Source organism: Scyliorhinus torazame, chromosome 13 (genome assembly GCF_047496885.1).
Source record: "Scyliorhinus torazame isolate Kashiwa2021f chromosome 13, sScyTor2.1, whole genome shotgun sequence".
NCBI classification, from domain to species: domain Eukaryota; kingdom Metazoa; phylum Chordata; class Chondrichthyes; order Carcharhiniformes; family Scyliorhinidae; genus Scyliorhinus; species Scyliorhinus torazame.
The window spans coordinates 92,053,886-92,075,778 of NC_092719.1; positions in this window are offsets into that span (position 1 = coordinate 92,053,886).

Genomic DNA, 21,893 nt, shown 5'->3' on the forward strand with positions numbered 1-21,893 from the left:
ATTTAGTGGGGTTCTGCACTGGGATCTTTATTTAGTGGAGTTCTGCACTGGGATCTTTATTCAGCGGGGTTCAGCACTGGGATCTTTATTCAGTGGTGTTCTGCACGGGGATCTTTATTTAGTGGGGTTCTGCACTGATATCTTTATTTAGTCGGTTTCTGCACAGGGATCTTTATTTAGCGGAGTTCTGCACTGGGATCTTTATTCAGCGGGGTTCAGCACTGGGATCTTTATTCAGTGGTGTTCTGCACGGGGATCTTTACTTAGTGGGGTCCTGCACTGGGATCTTTATTTAGTGGGGTTCTGCACGGGGATCTTTATTTAGTGGGTTTCTGCACTGGGATCTTTCCTTCACAGGTTTCTGCACTGGGATCTTTATTTAGTGGGGTTCTGCACTGGGATCTTTATTTAGTGGGCTTCTGCACTGGGATCTTTATTTAGTGGAGTTCTGCACTGGGATCTTTATTCAGCGGGGTTCAGCACTGGGATCTTTATTCAGTGGTGTTCTGCACGGGGATCTTTATTTAGTGGGGTTCTGCACTGATATCTTTATTTAGTCGGTTTCTGCACAGGGATCTTTATTTGGCGGAGTTCTGCACTGGGATCTTTATTCAGCGGGGTTCAGCACTGGGATCTTTATTCAGTGGTGTTCTGCACGGGGATCTTTACTTAGTGGGGTCCTGCACTGGGATCTTTATTTAGTGGGGTTCTGCACGGGGATCTTTATTCAGTGGGTTTCTGCACTGGGATCTTTCCTTCACAGGTTTCTGCACTGGGATCTTTATTTAGTGGGGTTCTGCACTGGGATCTTTATTTGGTGGGGTTCTGCACTGGGATCTTTATTTAGTGGAGTTCTGCACTGGGATCTTTATTCAGCGGGGTTCAGCACTGGGATCTTTATTCAGTGGTGTTCTGCACGGGGATCTTTATTTAGTGGGGTTCTTCACGGGGATCTGTATTTAGTGGGGTTCTGCACTGATATCTTTATTTAGTCGGTTTCTAACAGGGATCTTTATTTAGCGGAGTTCTGCACTGGGATCTTTATTCAGTGGGTTTCTGCACTGGGATCTTTATTTAGTGGGTTTCTGCACTACCATCTTTATTTAGTGGAGTTCTGCACTAGGGTCTATATTTAGTGGGTTCTGCACTGGGATCTTTATTTAACAGGTTTCTGCACTGCTATCTTTATTGAGTGGGTTTCTGCACTAGGATCTTTATTTAGCGGAGTTCTGCACTGGCATCTATATTTAGTGGGATTCTGCACGGGGATCTTTATTTAGTGGGGTTCTGCACTGCGATCTTTATTTAATGGAGTTCTGCACTGGGATCTTTATTTATTGGAGTTCTGCACTGGGATCTTTATTTAGTGGGTTTTTGCACTGGGATCTTTATTTAGTGGGTTTCTGCACTGTGATCTTTATTTAGTGGGGTTCTGCACGGGGATCTTTATTCAGTGGGTTTCTGCACTGGGATCATTAATTAGTGGGTTTCTGCACTGGGATCTTTATTTAGTGTGGTTCTGCATGGGGATCTTTATTCAGTGGGTTTCTGCACTGGGATCATTAATTAGTGGGGTTCTGCACTGGGATCTTTATTTAGTGGGGTTCTGCACCGGGATCTTTTCAGTGGGTTTCTGCACTGGGATCTTTCCTTCACAGGTTTCTGCACTGGGATCTTTATTTAGTGGAGTTCAGCACTGGGATCTATATTTAGTGGGTTTTTGCACTGGGATCTTTATTTAGTGGGTTTCTGCACTGGGATCTTTATTTAGTGGGTTTTTGCACTGGGATCTTTATTTAGTGGGGTTCTGCACGGGGATCTTTATTTAGTGGGTTTTTGCACTGGGATCTTTATTTAGTGGGGTTCTGCATGGGGATCTTTATTCAGGGGGTTTCTGCACTGGGATCTTCATTCAATGGGATTCTGCACTGGGATCTTTATTTCGTGGGTTTCTGCACTGGGATCTTTATTTAGTGGGTTTTTGCACTGGGATCTTTATTTAGTGGGTTTCTGCACTGGGATCTTTATTTAGTGGGTTTTTGCACTGGGATCTTTATTTAGTGGGGTTCTGCACGGGGATCTTTATTTAGTGGGTTTTTGCACTGGGATCTTTATTTAGTGGGGTTCTGCATGGGGATCTTTATTCAGGGGGTTTCTGCACTGGGATCTTCATTCAGTGGGATTCTGCACTGGGATCTTTATTTAGTGGGTTTCTGCACTGGGATCTTTATTTAGTGGGGTTCTGCACTGGGATCTTTATTTAGTCGGGTTCTGCACGGGGATCTTTATTTAGTGGGTTTCTGCACTGTGATCTTTATTTAGTGGGGTTCTGCACGGGGATCTTTATTTAGTGGGTTTCTGCACTGTGATCTTTATTTAGTGGGGTTCTGCACGGGGATCTTTATTCAGTGGGTTTCTGCACTGGGATCATTAATTAGTGGGTTTCTGCACTGGGATCTTTATTTAGTGTGGTTCTGCATGGGGATCTTTATTCAGTGGGTTTCTGCACTGGGATCATTAATTAGTGGGGTTCTGCATTGGGATCTTTATTTAGTGGGGTTCTGCACGGGGATCTTATTCAGTGGGTTTCTGCACTGGGATCTTTCCTTCACAGGTTTCTGCACTGGGATCTTTATTTAGTGGAGTTCAGCACTGGGATCTTTATTTAGTGGGTTTTTGCACTGGGATCTTTATTTAGTGGGTTTCTGCACTGGGATCTTTATTTAGTGCGTTTTTGCACTGGAATCTTTATTTAGTGGGTTTTTGCACTGGGATCTTTATTTAGTGGGTTTCTGCACTACAATCTTTATTTAGTGCGGTTCTGCACGGGGATCTTTATTTAGTGGGGTTCTGCACGGGGATCTTTATTTAGTGGAGTTCTGCACTGGGATCTTATTCAGTGGGTTTCTGCACTGGGATCATTATTTAGTGGGGTTCTGCACTGCGATCTTTATTTAGTGGGTTTCTGCACTACAATCTTTATTTAGTGCGGTTCTGCACGGGGATCTTTATTTAGTGGGGTTCTGCACGGGGATCTTTATTTAGTGGAGTTCTGCACTGGGATCTTATTCAGTGGGTTTCTGCACTGGGATCTTTCCTTCACAGGTTTCTGCACTGGGATCTTTATTTAGTGGAGTTCAGCACTGGGATCAATATTTAGTGGGGTTCTGCACGGGGATCTTTATTTCACAGGTTTCTGCACTGGGATCTTTATTTAGTGGAGTTCTGCACTGGGATCTTTATTCAGCGGGGTTCAGCACTGGGATCTTTATTTAGTGGGGTTCTGCACGGGGATCTTTATTTAGTGGGGTTCTGCACTGGGATGTTCATTCAGTGGGATTCTGCACTCGGATCTTTATTTAGTGGGTTTCTGCACTGGGATCTTTATTTAGAGGGGTTCTGCACTGGGATCTTTATTTAGTGGGGTTCTGCACGGGGATCTTTCTTTAGTGGGTTTTTGCACTGGGATCTTTATTTAGTGGGGTTCTGCATGGGGATCTTTATTCAGGGGGTTTCTGCACTGGGATCTTCATTCAGTGGGATTCTGCACTGGGATCTTTATTTAGTGGGTTTCTGCACTGGGATCTTTATTTAGTGGGGTTCTGCACTGGGATCTTTATTTAGTCGGGTTCTGCACGGGGATCTTTATTTAGTAGGTTTCTGCACTGTGATCTTTATTTAGTGGGGTTCTGCACGGGGATCTTTATTCAGTGGGTTTCTGCACTGGGATCATTAATTAGTGGCTTTCTGCACTGTGATCTTTATTTAGTGTGGTTCTGCATGGGGATCTTTATTCAGTGGGTTTCTGCACTGGGATCATTAATTAGTGGGGTTCTGCACTGGGATCTTTATTTAGTGGGGTTCTGCACGGGGATCTTATTCAGTGGGTTTCTGCACTGGGATCTTTCCTTCACAGGTTTCTGCACTGGGATCTTTATTTAGTGGAGTTCAGCACTGGGATCTTTATTTAGTGGGTTTTTGCACTGGGATCTTTATTTAGTGGGTTTTTGCACTGGGATCTTTATTTAGTGGGTTTCTGCACTGTGATCTTTATTTAGTGGGGTTCTGCACGGGGATCTTTATTCAGTGGGTTTCTGCACTGGGATCATTAATTAGAGGGTTTCTGCACTGGGATCTTTATTTAGTGGGGTTCTGCATGGGGATCTTTATTCAGTGGGTTTCTGCACTGGGATCATTAATTAGTGGGGTTCTGCACTGGGATCTTTATTTAGTGGGGTTCTGCACGGGGATCTTATTCAGTGGGTTTCTGCACTGGGATCTTTCCTTCACAGGTTTCTGCACTGGGATCTTTATTTAGTGGAGTTCAGCACTGGGATCTTTATTTAGTGGGTTTTTGCACTGGGATCTTTATTTAGTGGGTTTCTGCACTGGGATCTTTATTTAGTGGGTTTTTGCACTGGGATCTTTATTTAGTGGGGTTCTGCACGGGGATCTTTATTTAGTGGGTTTTTGCACTGGGATCTTTATTTAGTGGGGTTCTGCATGGGGATCTTTATTCAGGGGGTTTCTGCACTGGGATCTTCATTCAGTGGGATTCTGCACTGGGATCTTTATTTAGTGGGTTTCTGCACTGGGATCTTTATTTAGTGGGGTTCTGCACTGGGATCTTTATTTAGTGGGGTTCTGCACGGGGATCTTTATTTAGTGGATTTTTGCACTGGGATCTTTATTTAGTGGGGTTCTGCACTGGGATCTATATTTCGTGGAGTTCTGCACTGGGATCTTTATTCAGCGGGGTTCAGCACTGGGATCTTTATTCAGTGGTGTTCTGCACGGGGATCTTTATTTAGTGGGGTTCTGCACTGGTATCTTTATTTAGTGGGTTTCCGCACTGGGATCTTTATTTACTGGCTTTCTGCACAGGGATCTTTATTTAGTGGAGTTCTGCACTGGGATCTTTATTTAGTGGGGTTCTGCACTGGGATCTTTAGTGGGTTTCTGCACTGGGATCATTATTTAGTGGGGTTCTGCACTCGGATCTTTATTTAGTGGGTTTCTGCACTACAATCTTTATTTAGTGCGGTTCTGCACGGGGATCTTTATTTAGTGGGGTTCTGCACGGCGATCTTTATTTAGTGGGGTTCTGCACGGGGATCTTATTCAGTGGGTTTCTGCACTGGGATCATTATTTAGTGGGGTTCTGCACTGGGATCTTTATTTAGTGGGTTTCTGCACTACAATCTTTATTTAGTGCGGTTCTGCACGGGGATCTTTATTTAGTGGGGTTCTGCACGGGGATCTTTATTTAGTGGAGTTCTGCACTGGGATCTTATTCAGTGGGTTTCTGCACTGGGATCTTTCCTTCACAGGTTTCTGCACTGGGATCTTTATTTCGTGGAGTTCAGCACTGGGATCAATATTTAGTGGGGTTCTGCACGGGGATCTTTATTTCACAGGTTTCTGCACTGGGATCTTGATTTAGTGGAGTTCTGCACTGGGATCTTTATTCAGCGGGGTTCAGCACTGGGATCTTTATTCAGTGGTGTTCTGCACGGGGATCTTTATTTAGTGGGGTTCTGCACCGATATCTTTATTTAGTCGGTTTCTGCACAGGGATCTTTATTTAGCGGAGTTCTGCTCTGGGATCTTTATTCAGCGGGGTTCAGCACTGGGATCTTTATTCAGTGGTGTTCTGCACGGGGATCTTTATTTAGTGGGGTTCTGCACGGGGATCTTTATTTAGTGGGGTTCTGCACTGATATCTTTATTTAGTCGGTTTCTAACAGGGATCTTTATTTAGCGGAGTTCTGCACTGGGATCTTTATTCAGTGGGTTTCTGCACTACCATCTTTATTTAGTGGAGTTCTGCACTAGGGTCTATATTTAGTGGGTTCTGCACTGGGATCTTTATTTAACAGGTTTCTGCACTGCTATCTTTATTGAGTGGGTTTCTGCACTAGGATCTTTATTTAGCGGAGTTCTGCACTGGGATCTATATTTAGTGGGATTCTGCACGGGGATCTTTATTTAGTGGGGTTCTGCACTGCGATCTTTATTTAATGGAGTTCTGCACTGGGATCTTTATTTATTGGAGTTCTGCACTGGGATCTTTATTTAGTGGGTGTTTGCACTGGGATCTTTATTTAGTGGGTTTCTGCACTGGGATCTTTATTTAGTGGGGTTCTGCACGGGGATCTTTATTCAGTGGGTTTCTGCACTGGGATCATTAATTAGTGGGTTTCTGCACTGGGATCTTTATTTAGTGGGGTTCTGCATGGGGATCTTTATTCAGTGGGTTTCTGCACTGGGATCATTAATTAGTGGGGTTCTGCACTGGGATCTTTATTTAGTGGGGTTCTGCACGGGGATCTTATTCAGTGGGTTTCTGCACTGGGATCTTTCCTTCACAGGTTTCTGCACTGGGATCTTTATTTAGTGGAGTTCAGCACTGGGATCTTTATTTAGTGGGTTTTTGCACTGGGATCTTTATTTAGTGGGTTTCTGCACTGGGATCTTTATTTAGTGGGTTTTTGCACTGGGATCTTTATTTAGTGGGGTTCTGCACGGGGATCTTTATTTGGTGGGTTTTTGCACTGGGATCTTTATTTAGTGGGGTTCTGCATGGGGATCTTTATTCAGGGGGTTTCTGCACTGGGATCTTAATTCAGTGGGATTCTGCACTGGGATCTTTATTTAGTGGGTTTCTGCACTGGGATCTTTATTTAGTGGGGTTCTGCCCTGGGATTTTTATTTAGTGGGGTTCTGCACGGGGATCTTTATTTCGTGGATTTTTGCACTGGGATCTTTATTTAGTGGGGTTCTGCACTGGGATCTTTATTTAGTGGAGTTCTGCACTGGGATCTTTATTCAGCGGGGTTCAGCACTGGGATCTTTATTCAGTGGTGTTCTGCACGGGGATCATTATTTAGTTGGGTTCTGCACGGGGATCTTTATTTAGTGGGGTTCTGCACTGGGATCTTTAGTGGGTTTCTGCACTGGGATCATTATTTAGTGGGGTTCTGCACTGGGATCTTTATTTAGTGGATTTCTGCACTACAATCTTTATTTAGTGCGGTTCTGCACGGGGATCTTTATTTAGTGGGGTTCTGCACGGGGATCTTTATTTCGTGGAGTTCTGCACTGGGATCTTATTCAGTGGGCTTCTGCACTGGGATCTTTCCTTCACAGGTTTCTGCACTGGGATCTTTATTTAGTGGAATTCAGCACTGGGATCAATATTTAGTGGGGTTCTGCACGGGGATCTTTATTTCACAGGTTTCTGCACTGGGATCTTTATTTAGTGGAGTTCTGCACTGGGATCTTTATTCAGTGGGGTTCTGCACTGGGATCTTTTAGTGGGTTTCTGCACTGGGATCTTTATTTAGTGGAGTTCTGCACTGGGATCTTTATTTAGTGGGTTTTTGCACTGGGATCTTTATTTAGTGGGGTTCTGCACTGGGATCTTTATTTAGTGGAGTTCTGCACTGGGATCTTTATTCAGCGGTGTTCAGCACTGGGATCTTTATTCAGTGGTGTTCTGCACGGGGATCTTTATTTAGTGGGGTTCTGCACTGGGATGTTCATTCAGTGGGATTCTGCACTGGGATCTTTATTTAGTGGGTTTCTGCACTGGGATCTTTATTTAGTGGGGTTCTGCACGGGGATCTTTATTTAGTGGATTTTTGCACTGGGATCTTTATTTAGTGGGGTTCTGCACTGGGATCTTTATTTAGTGGAGTTCTGCACTGGGATCTTTATTCAGCAGGGTTCAGCACTGGGATCTTTATTCAGTGGTGTTCTGCACGGGGATCTTTATTTAGTGGGGTTCTGCACTGATATCTTTACTTAGTCGGTTTCTGCACAGGGATCTTTATTTAGCGGAGTTCTGCACTGGGATCTTTATTCAGCGGGGTTCAGCACTGGGATCTTTATTCAGTGGTGTTCTGCACGGGGATCTTTACTTAGTGGGGTTCAGCACTGGGATCTTTATTCAGTGGTGTTCTGCACTGGGATCATTAATTAGTGGGGTTCTGCACTGGGATCTTTATTTAGTGGGGTTCTGCACTGGGATCTTTATTTAGTGAGTTTCTGCACTGGGATCATTATTTAGTGGGGTTCTGCACTGGGATCATTATTTAGTGGGGTTCTGCACAGGGATCTTCATTTCGTGGGTTTCTGCACTGGGATCTTTATTCAGCGGGGTTCAGCACTGGGATCTTTATTTAGTGGCTATCTGCACAGGGATCTTTATTTAGTGGGGTTCTGCACGGGGATCTTTATTTAGTGGAGTTCTGCACTAGGGTCTATATTTAGTGGGTTCTGCACTGGGATCTTTATTTAACAGGTTTCTGCACTGCTATCTGTGGGCAGCACGGTAGCACAAGTGACTAGCACTGTGGCTTCACAGCGCCAGGGTCCCAGGTTCGATTCCCCGCTGGGTCACTGTCTGTGCGGAGTTTGCACGTTCTCCCCGTGTCCGCGTGGGTTTCCTCCGGGCGCTCCGGTTTCCTCCCACAGTCCAAAGACGTGCAGGTTAGGTGGATTGGCCATGCTAAAGTACCTGTAGTGTCCATAAGGGTTGGGAGGGGTTATTGGGTTGCGGGGATAAGGTGGAAGTGAGGGATTAATGTGGGTCGGTGCAGACTCGATGGGCCGAATGGCCTCCTTCTGCACTGTATGGTCTATGTAATCTATATATGTAATCTATCTTTATTGAGTGGGTTTCTGCACTAGGACCTTTATTTAGCGGAGTTCTGCACTGGGATCTATATTTAGTGGGATTCTGCACGGGGATCTTCATTTAGTGGGGTTCTGCACTGCGATCTTTATTTAATGGAGTTCTGCACTGGGATCTTTATTTAGTGGAGTTCTGCACTGGGATCTTATTCAGTGGGTTTCTGCACTGGGATCTTTCCTTCACAGGTTTCTGCACTGGGATCTTTATTTAGTGGAGTTCAGCACTGGGATCTTTATTTAGTGGGTTTTTGCACTGGGATCTTTATTTAGTGGGGTTCTGCACGGGGATCTTTATTTAGTGGGTTTTTGCACTGGGATCTTTATTTAGTGGGGTTCTGCACTGGGATCTTTATTTAACAGGTTTCTGCACTGCTATCTTTATTGAGTGGGTTTCTGCACTAGGATCTTTATTTAGCGGAGTTCTGCACTGGGATCTATATTTAGTGGGATTCTGCACGGGGATCTTTATTTAGTGGAGTTCTGCACTAGGGTCTATATTTAGTGGGTTCTGCACTGGGATCTTTATTTAACAAGTTTCTGCACTGCTATCTTTATTGAGTGGGTTTCTGCACTGGGATCTTTCCTTCACAGGTTTCTGCACTGGGATCTTTATTTAGTGGGTTTCTGCACTGGGATCTTTATTTAGTGGGGTTCTGCACTGGGATTTTTATTTAGTGGGGTTCTGCACGGGGATCTTTATTTAGTGGATTTTTGCACTGGGATCTTTATTCAGCGGGGTTCAGCACTGGGATCTTTATTCAGTGGTGTTCTGCACGGGGATCATTATTTAGTTGGGTTCTGCACGGGGATCTTTATTTAGTGGGGTTCTGCACTGGTATCTTTATTTAGTGGGTTTCCGCACTGGGATCTTTAATTACTGGCTTTCTGCACAGGGATCTTTTTTAGTGGAGTTCTGCACTGGGATCTTTATTTAGTGGGGTTCTGCACGGGTATCATTATTTAGTGGGGTTCTGCACTGGGATCTTTAGTGGGTTTCTGCACTGGGATCATTATTTAGTGGGGTTCTGCACTGGGATCTTTATTTAGTGGATTTCTGCACTACAATCTTTATTTAGTGCGGTTCTGCACGGGGATCTTTATTTAGTGGGGTTCTGCACGGGGATCTTTATTTCGTGGAGTTCTGCACTGGGATCTTATTCAGTGGGCTTCTGCACTGGGATCTTTCCTTCACAGGTTTCTGCACTGGGATCTTTATTTAGTGGAATTCAGCACTGGGATCAATATTTAGTGGGGTTCTGCACGGGGATCTTTATTTCACAGGTTTCTGCACTGGGATCTTTATTTAGTGGAGTTCTGCACTGGGATCTTTATTCAGTGGGGTTCTGCACTGGGATCTTTTAGTGGGTTTCTGCACTGGGATCTTTATTTAGTGGAGTTCTGCACTGGGATCTTTATTTAGTGGGTTTTTGCACTGGGATCTTTATTTAGTGGGGTTCTGCACTGGGATCTTTATTTAGTGGAGTTCTGCACTGGGATCTTTATTCAGCGGTGTTCAGCACTGGGATCTTTATTCAGTGGTGTTCTGCACGGGGATCTTTATTTAGTGGGGTTCTGCACTGGGATGTTCATTCAGTGGGATTCTGCACTGGGATCTTTATTTAGTGGGTTTCTGCACTGGGATCTTTATTTAGTGGGGTTCTGCACGGGGATCTTTATTTAGTGGATTTTTGCACTGGGATCTTTATTTAGTGGGGTTCTGCACTGGGATCTTTATTTAGTGGAGTTCTGCACTGGGATCTTTATTCAGCAGGGTTCAGCACTGGGATCTTTATTCAGTGGTGTTCTGCACGGGGATCTTTATTTAGTGGGGTTCTGCACTGATATCTTTACTTAGTCGGTTTCTGCACAGGGATCTTTATTTAGCGGAGTTCTGCACTGGGATCTTTATTCAGCGGGGTTCAGCACTGGGATCTTTATTCAGTGGTGTTCTGCACGGGGATCTTTACTTAGTGGGGTTCAGCACTGGGATCTTTATTCAGTGGTGTTCTGCACTGGGATCATTAATTAGTGGGGTTCTGCACTGGGATCTTTATTTAGTGGGGTTCTGCACTGGGATCTTTATTTAGTGAGTTTCTGCACTGGGATCATTATTTAGTGGGGTTCTGCACTGGGATCATTATTTAGTGGGGTTCTGCACAGGGATCTTCATTTCGTGGGTTTCTGCACTGGGATCTTTATTCAGCGGGGTTCAGCACTGGGATCTTTATTTAGTGGCTATCTGCACAGGGATCTTTATTTAGTGGGGTTCTGCACGGGGATCTTTATTTAGTGGAGTTCTGCACTAGGGTCTATATTTAGTGGGTTCTGCACTGGGATCTTTATTTAACAGGTTTCTGCACTGCTATCTGTGGGCAGCACGGTAGCACAAGTGACTAGCACTGTGGCTTCACAGCGCCAGGGTCCCAGGTTCGATTCCCCGCTGGGTCACTGTCTGTGCGGAGTTTGCACGTTCTCCCCGTGTCCGCGTGGGTTTCCTCCGGGTGCTCCGGTTTCCTCCCACAGTCCAAAGACGTGCAGGTTAGGTGGATTGGCCATGCTAAAGTACCTGTAGTGTCCATAAGGGTTGGGAGGGGTTATTGGGTTGCGGGGATAAGGTGGAAGTGAGGGATTAATGTGGGTCGGTGCAGACTCGATGGGCCGAATGGCCTCCTTCTGCACTGTATGGTCTATGTAATCTATATATGTAATCTATCTTTATTGAGTGGGTTTCTGCACTAGGACCTTTATTTAGCGGAGTTCTGCACTGGGATCTATATTTAGTGGGATTCTGCACGGGGATCTTCATTTAGTGGGGTTCTGCACTGCGATCTTTATTTAATGGAGTTCTGCACTGGGATCTTTATTTAGTGGAGTTCTGCACTGGGATCTTATTCAGTGGGTTTCTGCACTGGGATCTTTCCTTCACAGGTTTCTGCACTGGGATCTTTATTTAGTGGAGTTCAGCACTGGGATCTTTATTTAGTGGGTTTTTGCACTGGGATCTTTATTTAGTGGGGTTCTGCACGGGGATCTTTATTTAGTGGGTTTTTGCACTGGGATCTTTATTTAGTGGGGTTCTGCACTGGGATCTTTATTTAACAGGTTTCTGCACTGCTATCTTTATTGAGTGGGTTTCTGCACTAGGATCTTTATTTAGCGGAGTTCTGCACTGGGATCTATATTTAGTGGGATTCTGCACGGGGATCTTTATTTAGTGGAGTTCTGCACTAGGGTCTATATTTAGTGGGTTCTGCACTGGGATCTTTATTTAACAAGTTTCTGCACTGCTATCTTTATTGAGTGGGTTTCTGCACTGGGATCTTTCCTTCACAGGTTTCTGCACTGGGATCTTTATTTAGTGGGTTTCTGCACTGGGATCTTTATTTAGTGGGGTTCTGCACTGGGATTTTTATTTAGTGGGGTTCTGCACGGGGATCTTTATTTAGTGGATTTTTGCACTGGGATCTTTATTTAGTGGGGTTCTGCACTGGGATCTTTATTTAGTGGAGTTCTGCACTGGGATCTTTATTCAGCGGGGTTCAGCACTGGGATCTTTATTCAGTGGTGTTCTGCACGGGGATCTTTATTTAGTGGGGTTCTGCACGGGGATCTTTATTTAGTGGGGTTCTGCACTGGTATCTTTATTTAGTGGGTTTCCGCACTGGGATCTTTATTTACTGGCTTTCTGCACAGGGATCTTTATTTAGTGGAGTTCTGCACTGGGATCTTTATTTAGTGGGGTTCTGCACGGGTATCATTATTTAGTGGGGTTCTGCACTGGGATCTTTAGTGGGTTTCTGCACTGGGATCATTATTTAGTGGGGTTCTGCACTGGGATCTTTATTTAGTGGGTTTCTGCACTACAATCTTTATTTAGTGGGTTTCTGCACTGGGATCTTTATTTAGTGGGGTTCTGCACGGGGATCTTTATTTCGTGGAGTTCTGCACTGGGATCTTATTCAGTGGGTTTCTGCACTGGGATCTTTCCTTCACAGGTTTCTGCACTGGAATCTTTATTTAGTGGAATTCAGCACTGGGATCAATATTTAGTGGGGTTCTGCACGGGGATCTTTATTTCACAGGTATCTGCACTGGGATCTTTATTTAGTGGAGTTCTGCACTGGGATCTTTATTCAGTGGGGTTCTGCACTGGGATCGTTTAGTGGGTTTCTGCACTGGGATCTTTATTTCGTGGAGTTCTGCACTGGGATCTTTATTTAGTGGGTTTTTGCACTGGGATCTTTATTTAGTGGGGTTCTGCACTGGGATCTTTATTTAGTGGAGTTCTGCACTGGGATCTTTATTCAGCGGTGTTCAGCACTGGGATCTTTATTCAGTGGTGTTCTGCACGGGGATCTTTATTTAGTGGGGTTCTGCACTGGGATGTTCATTCAGTGGGATTCTGCACTGGGATCTTTATTTAGTGGGTTTCTGCACTGGGATCTTTATTTAGTGGGGTTCTGCACGGGGATCTTTATTTAGTGGATTTTTGCACTGGGATCTTTATTTAGTGGGTTTCTGCACTGGGATCTTTATTTAGTGGAGTTCTGCACTGGGATCTTTATTCAGCGGGGTTCCGCACTGGGATCTTTATTCAGTGGTGTTCTGCACGGGGATCTTTATTTAGTGGGGTTCTGCACTGATATCTTTATTTAGTCGGTTTCTAACAGGGATCTTTATTTAGCGGAGTTCTGCACTGGGATCTTTATTCAGTGGGTTTCTGCACTGGGATCTTTATTTAGTGGGGTTCTGCACGGGTATCTTTATTGAGTGGGTTTCTGCACTAGGACCTTTATTTAGCGGAGTTCTGCACTGGGATCTATATTTAGTGGGATTCTGCACGGGGATCTTCATTTAGTGGGGTTCTGCACTGCGATCTTTATTTAATGGAGTTCTGCACTGGGATCTTTATTTAGTGGAGTTCTGCACTGGGATCTTATTCAGTGGGTTTCTGCACTGGGATCTTTCCTTCACAGGTTTCTGCACTGGGATCTTTCTTTAGTGGAGTTCAGCACTGGGATCTTTATTTAGTGGGTTTTTGCACTGGGATCTTTATTTAGTGGGGTTCTGCACGGGGATCTTTATTTAGTGGGTTTTTGCACTGGGATCTTTATTTAGTGGGGTTCTGCACTGGGATCTTTATTTAACAGGTTTCTGCACTGCTATCTTTATTGAGTGGGTTTCTGCACTAGGATCTTTATTTAGCGGAGTTCTGCACTGGGATCTATATTTAGTGGGATTCTGCACGGGGATCTTTATTTAGTGGAGTTCTGCACTAGGGTCTATATTTAGTGGGTTCTGCACTGGGATCTTTATTTAACAGGTTTCTGCACTGCTATCTTTATTGAGTGGGTTTCTGCACTGGGATCTTTCCTTCACAGGTTTCTGCACTGGGATCTTTATTTAGTGGAGTTCAGCACTGGGATCTTTATTTAGTGGGTTTTTGCACTGGGATCTTTATTTAGTGGGTTTCTGCACTGGGATCTTTATTTAGTGGGGTTCTGCACGGGGATCTTTATTTAGTGGGTTTTTGCACTGGGATCTTTATTTAGTGGGGTTCTGCATGGGGATCTTTATTCAGGGGGTTTCTGCACTGGGATCTTCATTCAGTGGGATTCTGCACTGGGATCTTTATTTAGTGGGTTTCTGCACTGGGATCTTTATTTAGTGGCGTTCTGCACTGGGATTTTTATTTAGTGGGGTTCTGCACGGGGATCTTTATTTAGTGGATTTTTGCACTGGGATCTTTATTTAGTGGGGTTCTGCACTGGGATCTTTATTTAGTGGAGTTCTGCACTGGGATCTTTATTCAGCGGGGTTCAGCACTGGGATCTTTATTCAGTGGTGTTCTGCACGGGGATCTTTATTTAGTGGGGTTCTGCACGGGGATCTTTATTTAGTGGGGTTCTGCACTGGTATCTTTATTTAGTGGGTTTCCGCACTGGGATCTTTATTTACTGGCTTTCTGCACAGGGATCTTTATTTAGTGGAGTTCTGCACTGGGATCTTTATTTAGTGGGGTTCTGCACGGGTATCATTATTTAGTGGGGTTCTGCACTGGGATCTTTAGTGGGTTTCTGCACTGGGATCATTATTTAGTGGGGTTCTGCACTGGGATCTTTATTTAGTGGGTTTCTGCACTACAATCTTTATTTAGTGGGTTTCTGCACTGGGATCTTTATTTAGTGGGGTTCTGCACTGGGATCTTTATTTAGTGGGTTTCTGCACTACAATCTTTATTTAGTGGGTTTCTGCACTGGGATCTTTATTTAGTGGGGTTCTGCACGGGGATCTTTATTTCGTGGAGTTCTGCACTGGGATCTTATTCAGTGGGTTTCTGCACTGGGATCTTTCCTTCACAGGTTTCTGCACTGGAATCTTTATTTAGTGGAATTCAGCACTGGGATCAATATTTAGTGGGGTTCTGCACGGGGATCTTTATTTCACAGGTTTCTGCACTGGGATCTTTATTTCGTGGAGTTCTGCACTGGGATCTTTATTTAGTGGGTTTTTGCACTGGGATCTTTATTTAGTGGGGTTCTGCACTGGGATCTTTATTTAGTGGAGTTCTGCACTGGGATCTTTATTCAGCGGTGTTCAGCACTGGGATCTTTATTCAGTGGTGTTCTGCACGGGGATCTTTATTTAGTGGGGTTCTGCACTGGGATGTTCATTCAGTGGGATTCTGCACTGGGATCTTTATTTAGTGGGTTTCTGCACTGGGATCTTTATTTAGTGGGGTTCTGCACGGGGATCTTTATTTAGTGGATTTTTGCACTGGGATCTTTATTTAGTGGGTTTCTGCACTGGGATCTTTATTTAGTGGAGTTCTGCACTGGGATCTTTATTCAGCGGGGTTCAGCACTGGGATCTTTATTCAGTGGTGTTCTGCACGGGGATCTTTATTTAGTGGGGTTCTGCACTGATATCTTTATTTAGTCGGTTTCTAACAGGGATCTTTATTTAGCGGAGTTCTGCACTGGGATCTTTATTCAGTGGGTTTCTGCACTGTGATCTTTATTTAGTGGGTTTCTGCACTACGATCTTTATTTAGTGGAGTTCTGCACTAGGGTCTATATTTAGTGGGTTCTGCACTGGGATCTTTATTTAACAGGTTTCTGCACTGCTATCTTTATTGAGTGGGTTTCTGCACTGGGATCTTTCCTTCACAGGTTTCTGCACTGGGATCTTTATTTAGTGGAGTTCAGCACTGGGATCTTTATTTAGTGGGGTTCTGCACGGGGATCTTTATTTAGTGGGTTTTTGCACTGGGATCTTTATTTAGTGGGGTTCTGCATGGGGATCTTTATTCAGGGGGTTTCTGCACTGGGATCTTCATTCAGTGGAATTCTGCACTGGGATCTTTATTTAGTGTGGTTCTGCACTGGCATTTTTATTTAGTGGGGTTCTGCACGGGGATCTTTATTTAGTGGATTTTTGCACTGGGATCTTTATTTATTGGGTTTCTGCACTGGGATCTTTATTTAGTGGGGTTCTGCACGGGGATCTTTATTTAGTGGGTTTTTGCACTGGGATCTTTATTTAGTGGGGTTCTGCATGGGGATCTTTATTCAGGGGGTTTCTGCACTGGGATCTTCATTCAGTGGAATTCTGCACTGGGATCTTTATTTAGTGTGGTTCTGCACTGGCATTTTTATTTAGTGGGGTTCTGCACGGGGATCTTTATTTAGTGGATTTTTGCACTGGGATCTTTATTTATTGGGTTTCTGCACTGGGATCTTTATTTAGTGGGGTTCTGCACGGGGATCTTTATTTAGTGGGTTTTTGCACTGGGATCTTTATTTAGTGGGGTTCTGCATGGGGATCTTTATTCAGGGGGTTTCTGCACTGGGATCTTCATTCAGTGGGATTCTGCACTGGGATCTTTATTTAGTGGGTTTCTGCACTGGGATCTTTATTTAGTGGCGTTCTGCACTGGGATTTTTATTTAGTGGGGTTCTGCACGGGGATCTTTATTTAGTGGATTTTTGCACTGGGATCTTTATTTAGTGGGGTTCTGCACTGGGATCTTTATTTAGTGGAGTTCTGCACTGGGATCTTTATTCAGCGGGGTTCAGCACTTGGATCTTTATTCAGTGGTGTTCTGCACGGGGATCTTTATTTAGTGGGGTTCTGCACGGGGTTCTGCACTGGTATCTTTATTTAGTGGGTTTCCGCACTGTAATCTTTATTTACTGGCTTTCTGCACAGGGATCTTTATTTAGTGGAGTTCTGCACTGGGATCTTTATTTAGTGGGGTTCTGCACGGGTATCATTATTTAGTGGGGTTCTGCACTGGGATCTTTAGTGGGTTTCTGCACTGGGATCATTATTTAGTGGGGTTCTGCACTGGGATCTTTATTTAGTGGGTTTCTGCACTACAATCTTTATTTAGTGGGTTTCTGCACTGGGATCTTTATTTAGTGGGGTTCTGCACGGGGATCTTTATTTCGTGGAGTTCTGCACTGGGATCTTATTCAGTGGGTTTCTGCACTGGGATCTTTCCTTCACAGGTTTCTGCACTGGAATCTTTATTTAGTGGAATTCAGCACTGGGATCAATATTTAGTGGGGTTCTGCACAGGGATCTTTATTTCACAGGTATCTGCACTGGGATCTTTATTTAGTGGAGTTCTGCACTGGGATCTTTATTCAGTGGGGTTCTGCACTGGGATCTTTTAGTGGGTTTCTGCACTGGGATCTTTATTTCGTGGAGTTCTGCACTGGGATCTTTATTTAGTGGGTTTTTGCACTGGGATCTTTATTTAGTGGGGTTCTGCACTGGGATCTTTATTTAGTGGAGTTCTGCACTGGGATCTTTATTCAGCGGTGTTCAGCACTGGGATCTTTATTCAGTGGTGTTCTGCACGGGGATCTTTATTTAGTGGGGTTCTGCACTGGGATGTTCATTCAGTGGGATTCTGCACTGGGATCTTTATTTAGTGGGTTTCTGCACTGGGATCTTTATTTAGTGGGGTTCTGCACGGGGATCTTTATTTAGTGGATTTTTGCACTGGGATCTTTATTTAGTGGGTTTCTGCACTGGGATCTTTATTTAGTGGAGTTCTGCACTGGGATCTTTATTCAGCGGGGTTCAGCACTGGGATCTTTATTCAGTGGTGTTCTGCACGGGGATCTTTATTTAGTGGGGTTCTGCACTGATATCTTTATTTAGTCGGTTTCTAACAGGGATCTTTATTTAGCGGAGTTCTGCACTGGGATCTTTATTCAGTGGGTTTCTGCACTGTGATCTTTATTTAGTGGGTTTCTGCACGACGATCTTTATTTAGTGGAGTTCTGCACTAGGGTCTATATTTAGTGGGTTCTGCACTGGGATCTTTATTTAACAGGTTTCTGCACTGCTATCTTTATTGAGTGGGTTTCTGCACTGGGATCTTTCCTTCACAGGTTTCTGCACTGGGATCTTTATTTAGTGGAGTTCAGCACTGGGATCTTTATTTAGTGGGGTTCTGCACGGGGATCTTTATTTAGTGGGTTTTTGCACTGGGATCTTTATTTAGTGGGGTTCTGCATGGGGATCTTTATTCAGGGGGTTTCTGCACTGGGATCTTCATTCAGTGGAATTCTGCACTGGGATCTTCATTTAGTGGGTTTCTGCACTGGGATCTTTATTTAGTGTGGTTCTGCACTGGCATTTTTATTTAGTGGGGTTCTGCACGGGGATCTTTATTTAGTGGATTTTTGCACTGGAATCTTTATTTATTGGGGTTCTGCACTGGGATCTTTATTTAGTGGAGTTCTGCACTGGGATCTTTATTCAGCGGGGTTCAGCACTGGGATCTTTATTCAGTGGTGTTCTGCACGGGGATCTTTATTTAGTGGGGTTCTGCACGGGGATCTTTATTTAGTGGGGTTCTGCACTGGTATCTTTATTTAGTGGGTTTCCGCACTGGGATCTTTATTTACTGGCTTTCTGCACAGGGATCTTTATTTAGTGGAGTTCTGCACTGGGATCTTTATTTAGTGGGGTTCTGCACGGGTATCATTATTTAGTGGGGTTCTGCACTGGGATCTTTAGTGGGTTTCTGCACTGGGATCATTATTTAGTGGGGTTCTGCACTGGGATCTTTATTTAGTGGGTTTCTGCAAAACAATCTTTATTTAGTGGGTTTCTGCACTGGGATCTTTATTTAGTGGGGTTCTGCACGGGGATCTTTATTTCGTGGAGTTCTGCACTGGGATCTTATTCAGTGGGTTTCTGCACTGGGATCTTTCCTTCACAGGTTTCTGCACTGGAATCTTTATTTAGTGGAATTCAGCACTGGGATCAATATTTAGTGGGGTTCTGCACGGGGATCTTTATTTCACAGGTATCTGCACTGGGATCTTTATTTAGTGGAGTTCTGCACTGGGATCTTTATTCAGTGGGGTTCTGCACTGGGATCTTTTAGTGGGTTTCTGCACTGGGATCTTTATTTAGTGGAGTTCTGCACTGGGATCTTTACTTAGTGGGTTTTTGCACTGGGATCTTTATTTAGTGGGGTTCTGCACTGGGATCTTTATTTAGTGGAGTTCTGCACTGGGATCTTTATTCAGCGGTGTTCAGCACTGGGATCTTTATTCAGTGGTGTTCTGCACGGGGATCTTTATTTAGTGGGGTTCTGCACTGGGATGTTCATTCAGTGGGATTCTGCACTGGGATCTTTATTTAGTGGGTTTCTGCACTGGGATCTTTATTTAGTGGGGTTCTGCACGGGGATCTTTATTTAGTGGATTTTTGCACTGGGATCTTTATTTAGTGGGTTTCTGCACTGGGATCTTTATTTAGTGGAGTTCTGCACTGGGATCTTTATTCAGCGGGGTTCAGCACTGGGATCTTTATTCAGTGGTGTTCTGCACGGGGATCTTTATTTAGTGGGGTTCTGCACTGATATCTTTATTGAGTCGGTTTCTGCACAGGGATCTTTATTTAGCGGAGTTCTGCACTGGGATCTTTATTCAGCGGGGTTCAGCACTGGGATCTTTAATCAGTGGTGTTCTGCACGGGGATCTTTACTTAGTGGGGTTCAGCACTGGGATCTTTATTCAGTGGTGTTCTGCACTGGGATCATTAATTAGTGGGGTTCTGCACTGGGATCTTTATTTAGTGGGGTTCTGCACTGGGATCTTTATTTAGTGAGTTTCTGCACTGGGATCATTATTTAGTGGGGTTCTGCACTGGGATCATTATTTAGTGGGGTTCTGCACAGGGATCTTCATTTCGTGGGTTTCTGTACTGGGATCTTTATTCAGCGGGGTTCAGCACTGGGATCTTTATTTAGTGGCTATCTGCACAGGGATCTTTATTTAGTGGGGTTCTGCACGGGGATCTTTATTCAGTGGGGTTCTGCACTGATATCTTTATTTAGTCGGTTTCTAACAGGGATCTTTATTTAGCGGAGTTCTGCACTGGGATCTTTATTCAGTGGGTTTCTGCACTGTGATCTTTATTTAGTGGGTTTCTGCACTACGATCTTTATTTAGTGGAGTTCTGCACTAGGGTCCATATTTAGTGGGTTCTGCACTGGGATCTTTATTTAACAGGTTTCTGCAGTGCTATCTTTATTGAGTGGGTTTCTGCACTAGGATCTTTATTTAGCGGAGTTCTGCACTGGGATCTATATTTAGTGGGATTCTGCACGGGGATCTTCATTTAGTGGGGTTCTGCACTGCGATCTTTATTTAATGGAGTTCTGCACTGGGATCTTTATTTAGTGGAGTTCTGCACTGGGATCTTATTCAGTGGGTTTCTGCACTGGGATCTTTCCTTCACAGGTTTCTGCACTGGGATCTTTATTTAGTGGAGTTCAGCACTGGGATCTTTATTTAGTGGGTTTTTGCACTGGGATCTTTATTTAGTGGGGTTCTGCACGGGGATCTTTATTTAGTTGGTTTTTGCACTGGGATCTTTATTTAGTGGGGTTCTGCATGGGGATCTTTATTCAGGGGGTTTCTGCACTGGGATCTTCATTCAGTGGGATTCTGCACTGGGATCTTTATTTAATGGGTTTCTGCACTGGGATCTTTATTTAGTGGGTTTCTGCACTAGGATCTTTATTTAGCGGAGTTCTGCACTGGGATCTATATTTAGTGGGATTCTGCACGGGGATCTTTATTTAGTGGGGTTCTGCACTGCGATCTTTATTTAATGGAGTTCTGCACTGGGATCTTTATTAATTGGAGTTCTGCACTGGGATCTTATTCAGTGGGTTTCTGCACTGGGATCTTTATTTAGTGGAGTTCTGCACTGAGATCTTATTCAGTGGGTTTCTGCACTGGGATCTTTCCTTCACAGGTTTCTGCACTGGGATCTTTATTTAGTGGAGTTCTGCACTGGGATCTATATTTAGTGGGATTCTGCACGGGGATCTTTATTCAGTGGTGTTCTGCACTGGGATCATTAATTAGTGGGGTTCTGCACTGGGATCTTTATTTAGTGGGGTTCTGCACTGGGATCTTTATTTAGTGAGTTTCTGCAGTGGGATCATTATTTAGTGGGGTTCTGCACTGGGATCATTATTTAGTGGGGTTCTGCACAGGGATCTTCATTTCGTGGGTTTCTGCACTGGGATCTTTATTCAGCGGGGTTCAGCACTGGGATCTTTATTTAGTGGCTATCTGCACAGGGATCTTTATATAGTGGGGTTCCGCACGGGGATCTTTATTTAGTGGGGTTCTGCACTGATATCTTTATTTAGTCGGTTTCTAACAGGGATCTTTATTTAGCGGAGTTCTGCACTGGGATCTTTATTCAGTGGGTTTCTGCACTGTGATCTTTATTTAGTGGGTTTCTGCACTACGATCTTTATTTAGTGGAGTTCTGCACTAGGGTCTATATTTAGTGGGTTCTGCACTGGGATCTTTATTTAACAGGTTTCTGCACTGCTATCTTCATTGAGTGGGTTTCTGCACTGGGATCTTTCCTTCACAGGTTTCTGCACTGGGATCTTTATTTAGTGGAGTTCAGCACTGGGATCTTTATTTAGTGGGTTTTTGCACTGGGATCTTTATTTAGTGGGTTTCTGCACTGGGATCTTTATTTAGTGGGTTTTTGCACTGAGATATTTATTTAGTGGGGTTCTGCACGGGGATCTTTATTTAGTGGGTTTTTGCACTGGGATCTTTATTTAGTGGGGTTCTGCATGGGGATCTTTATTCAGGGGGTTTCTGCACTGGGATCTTCATTCAGTGGGATTC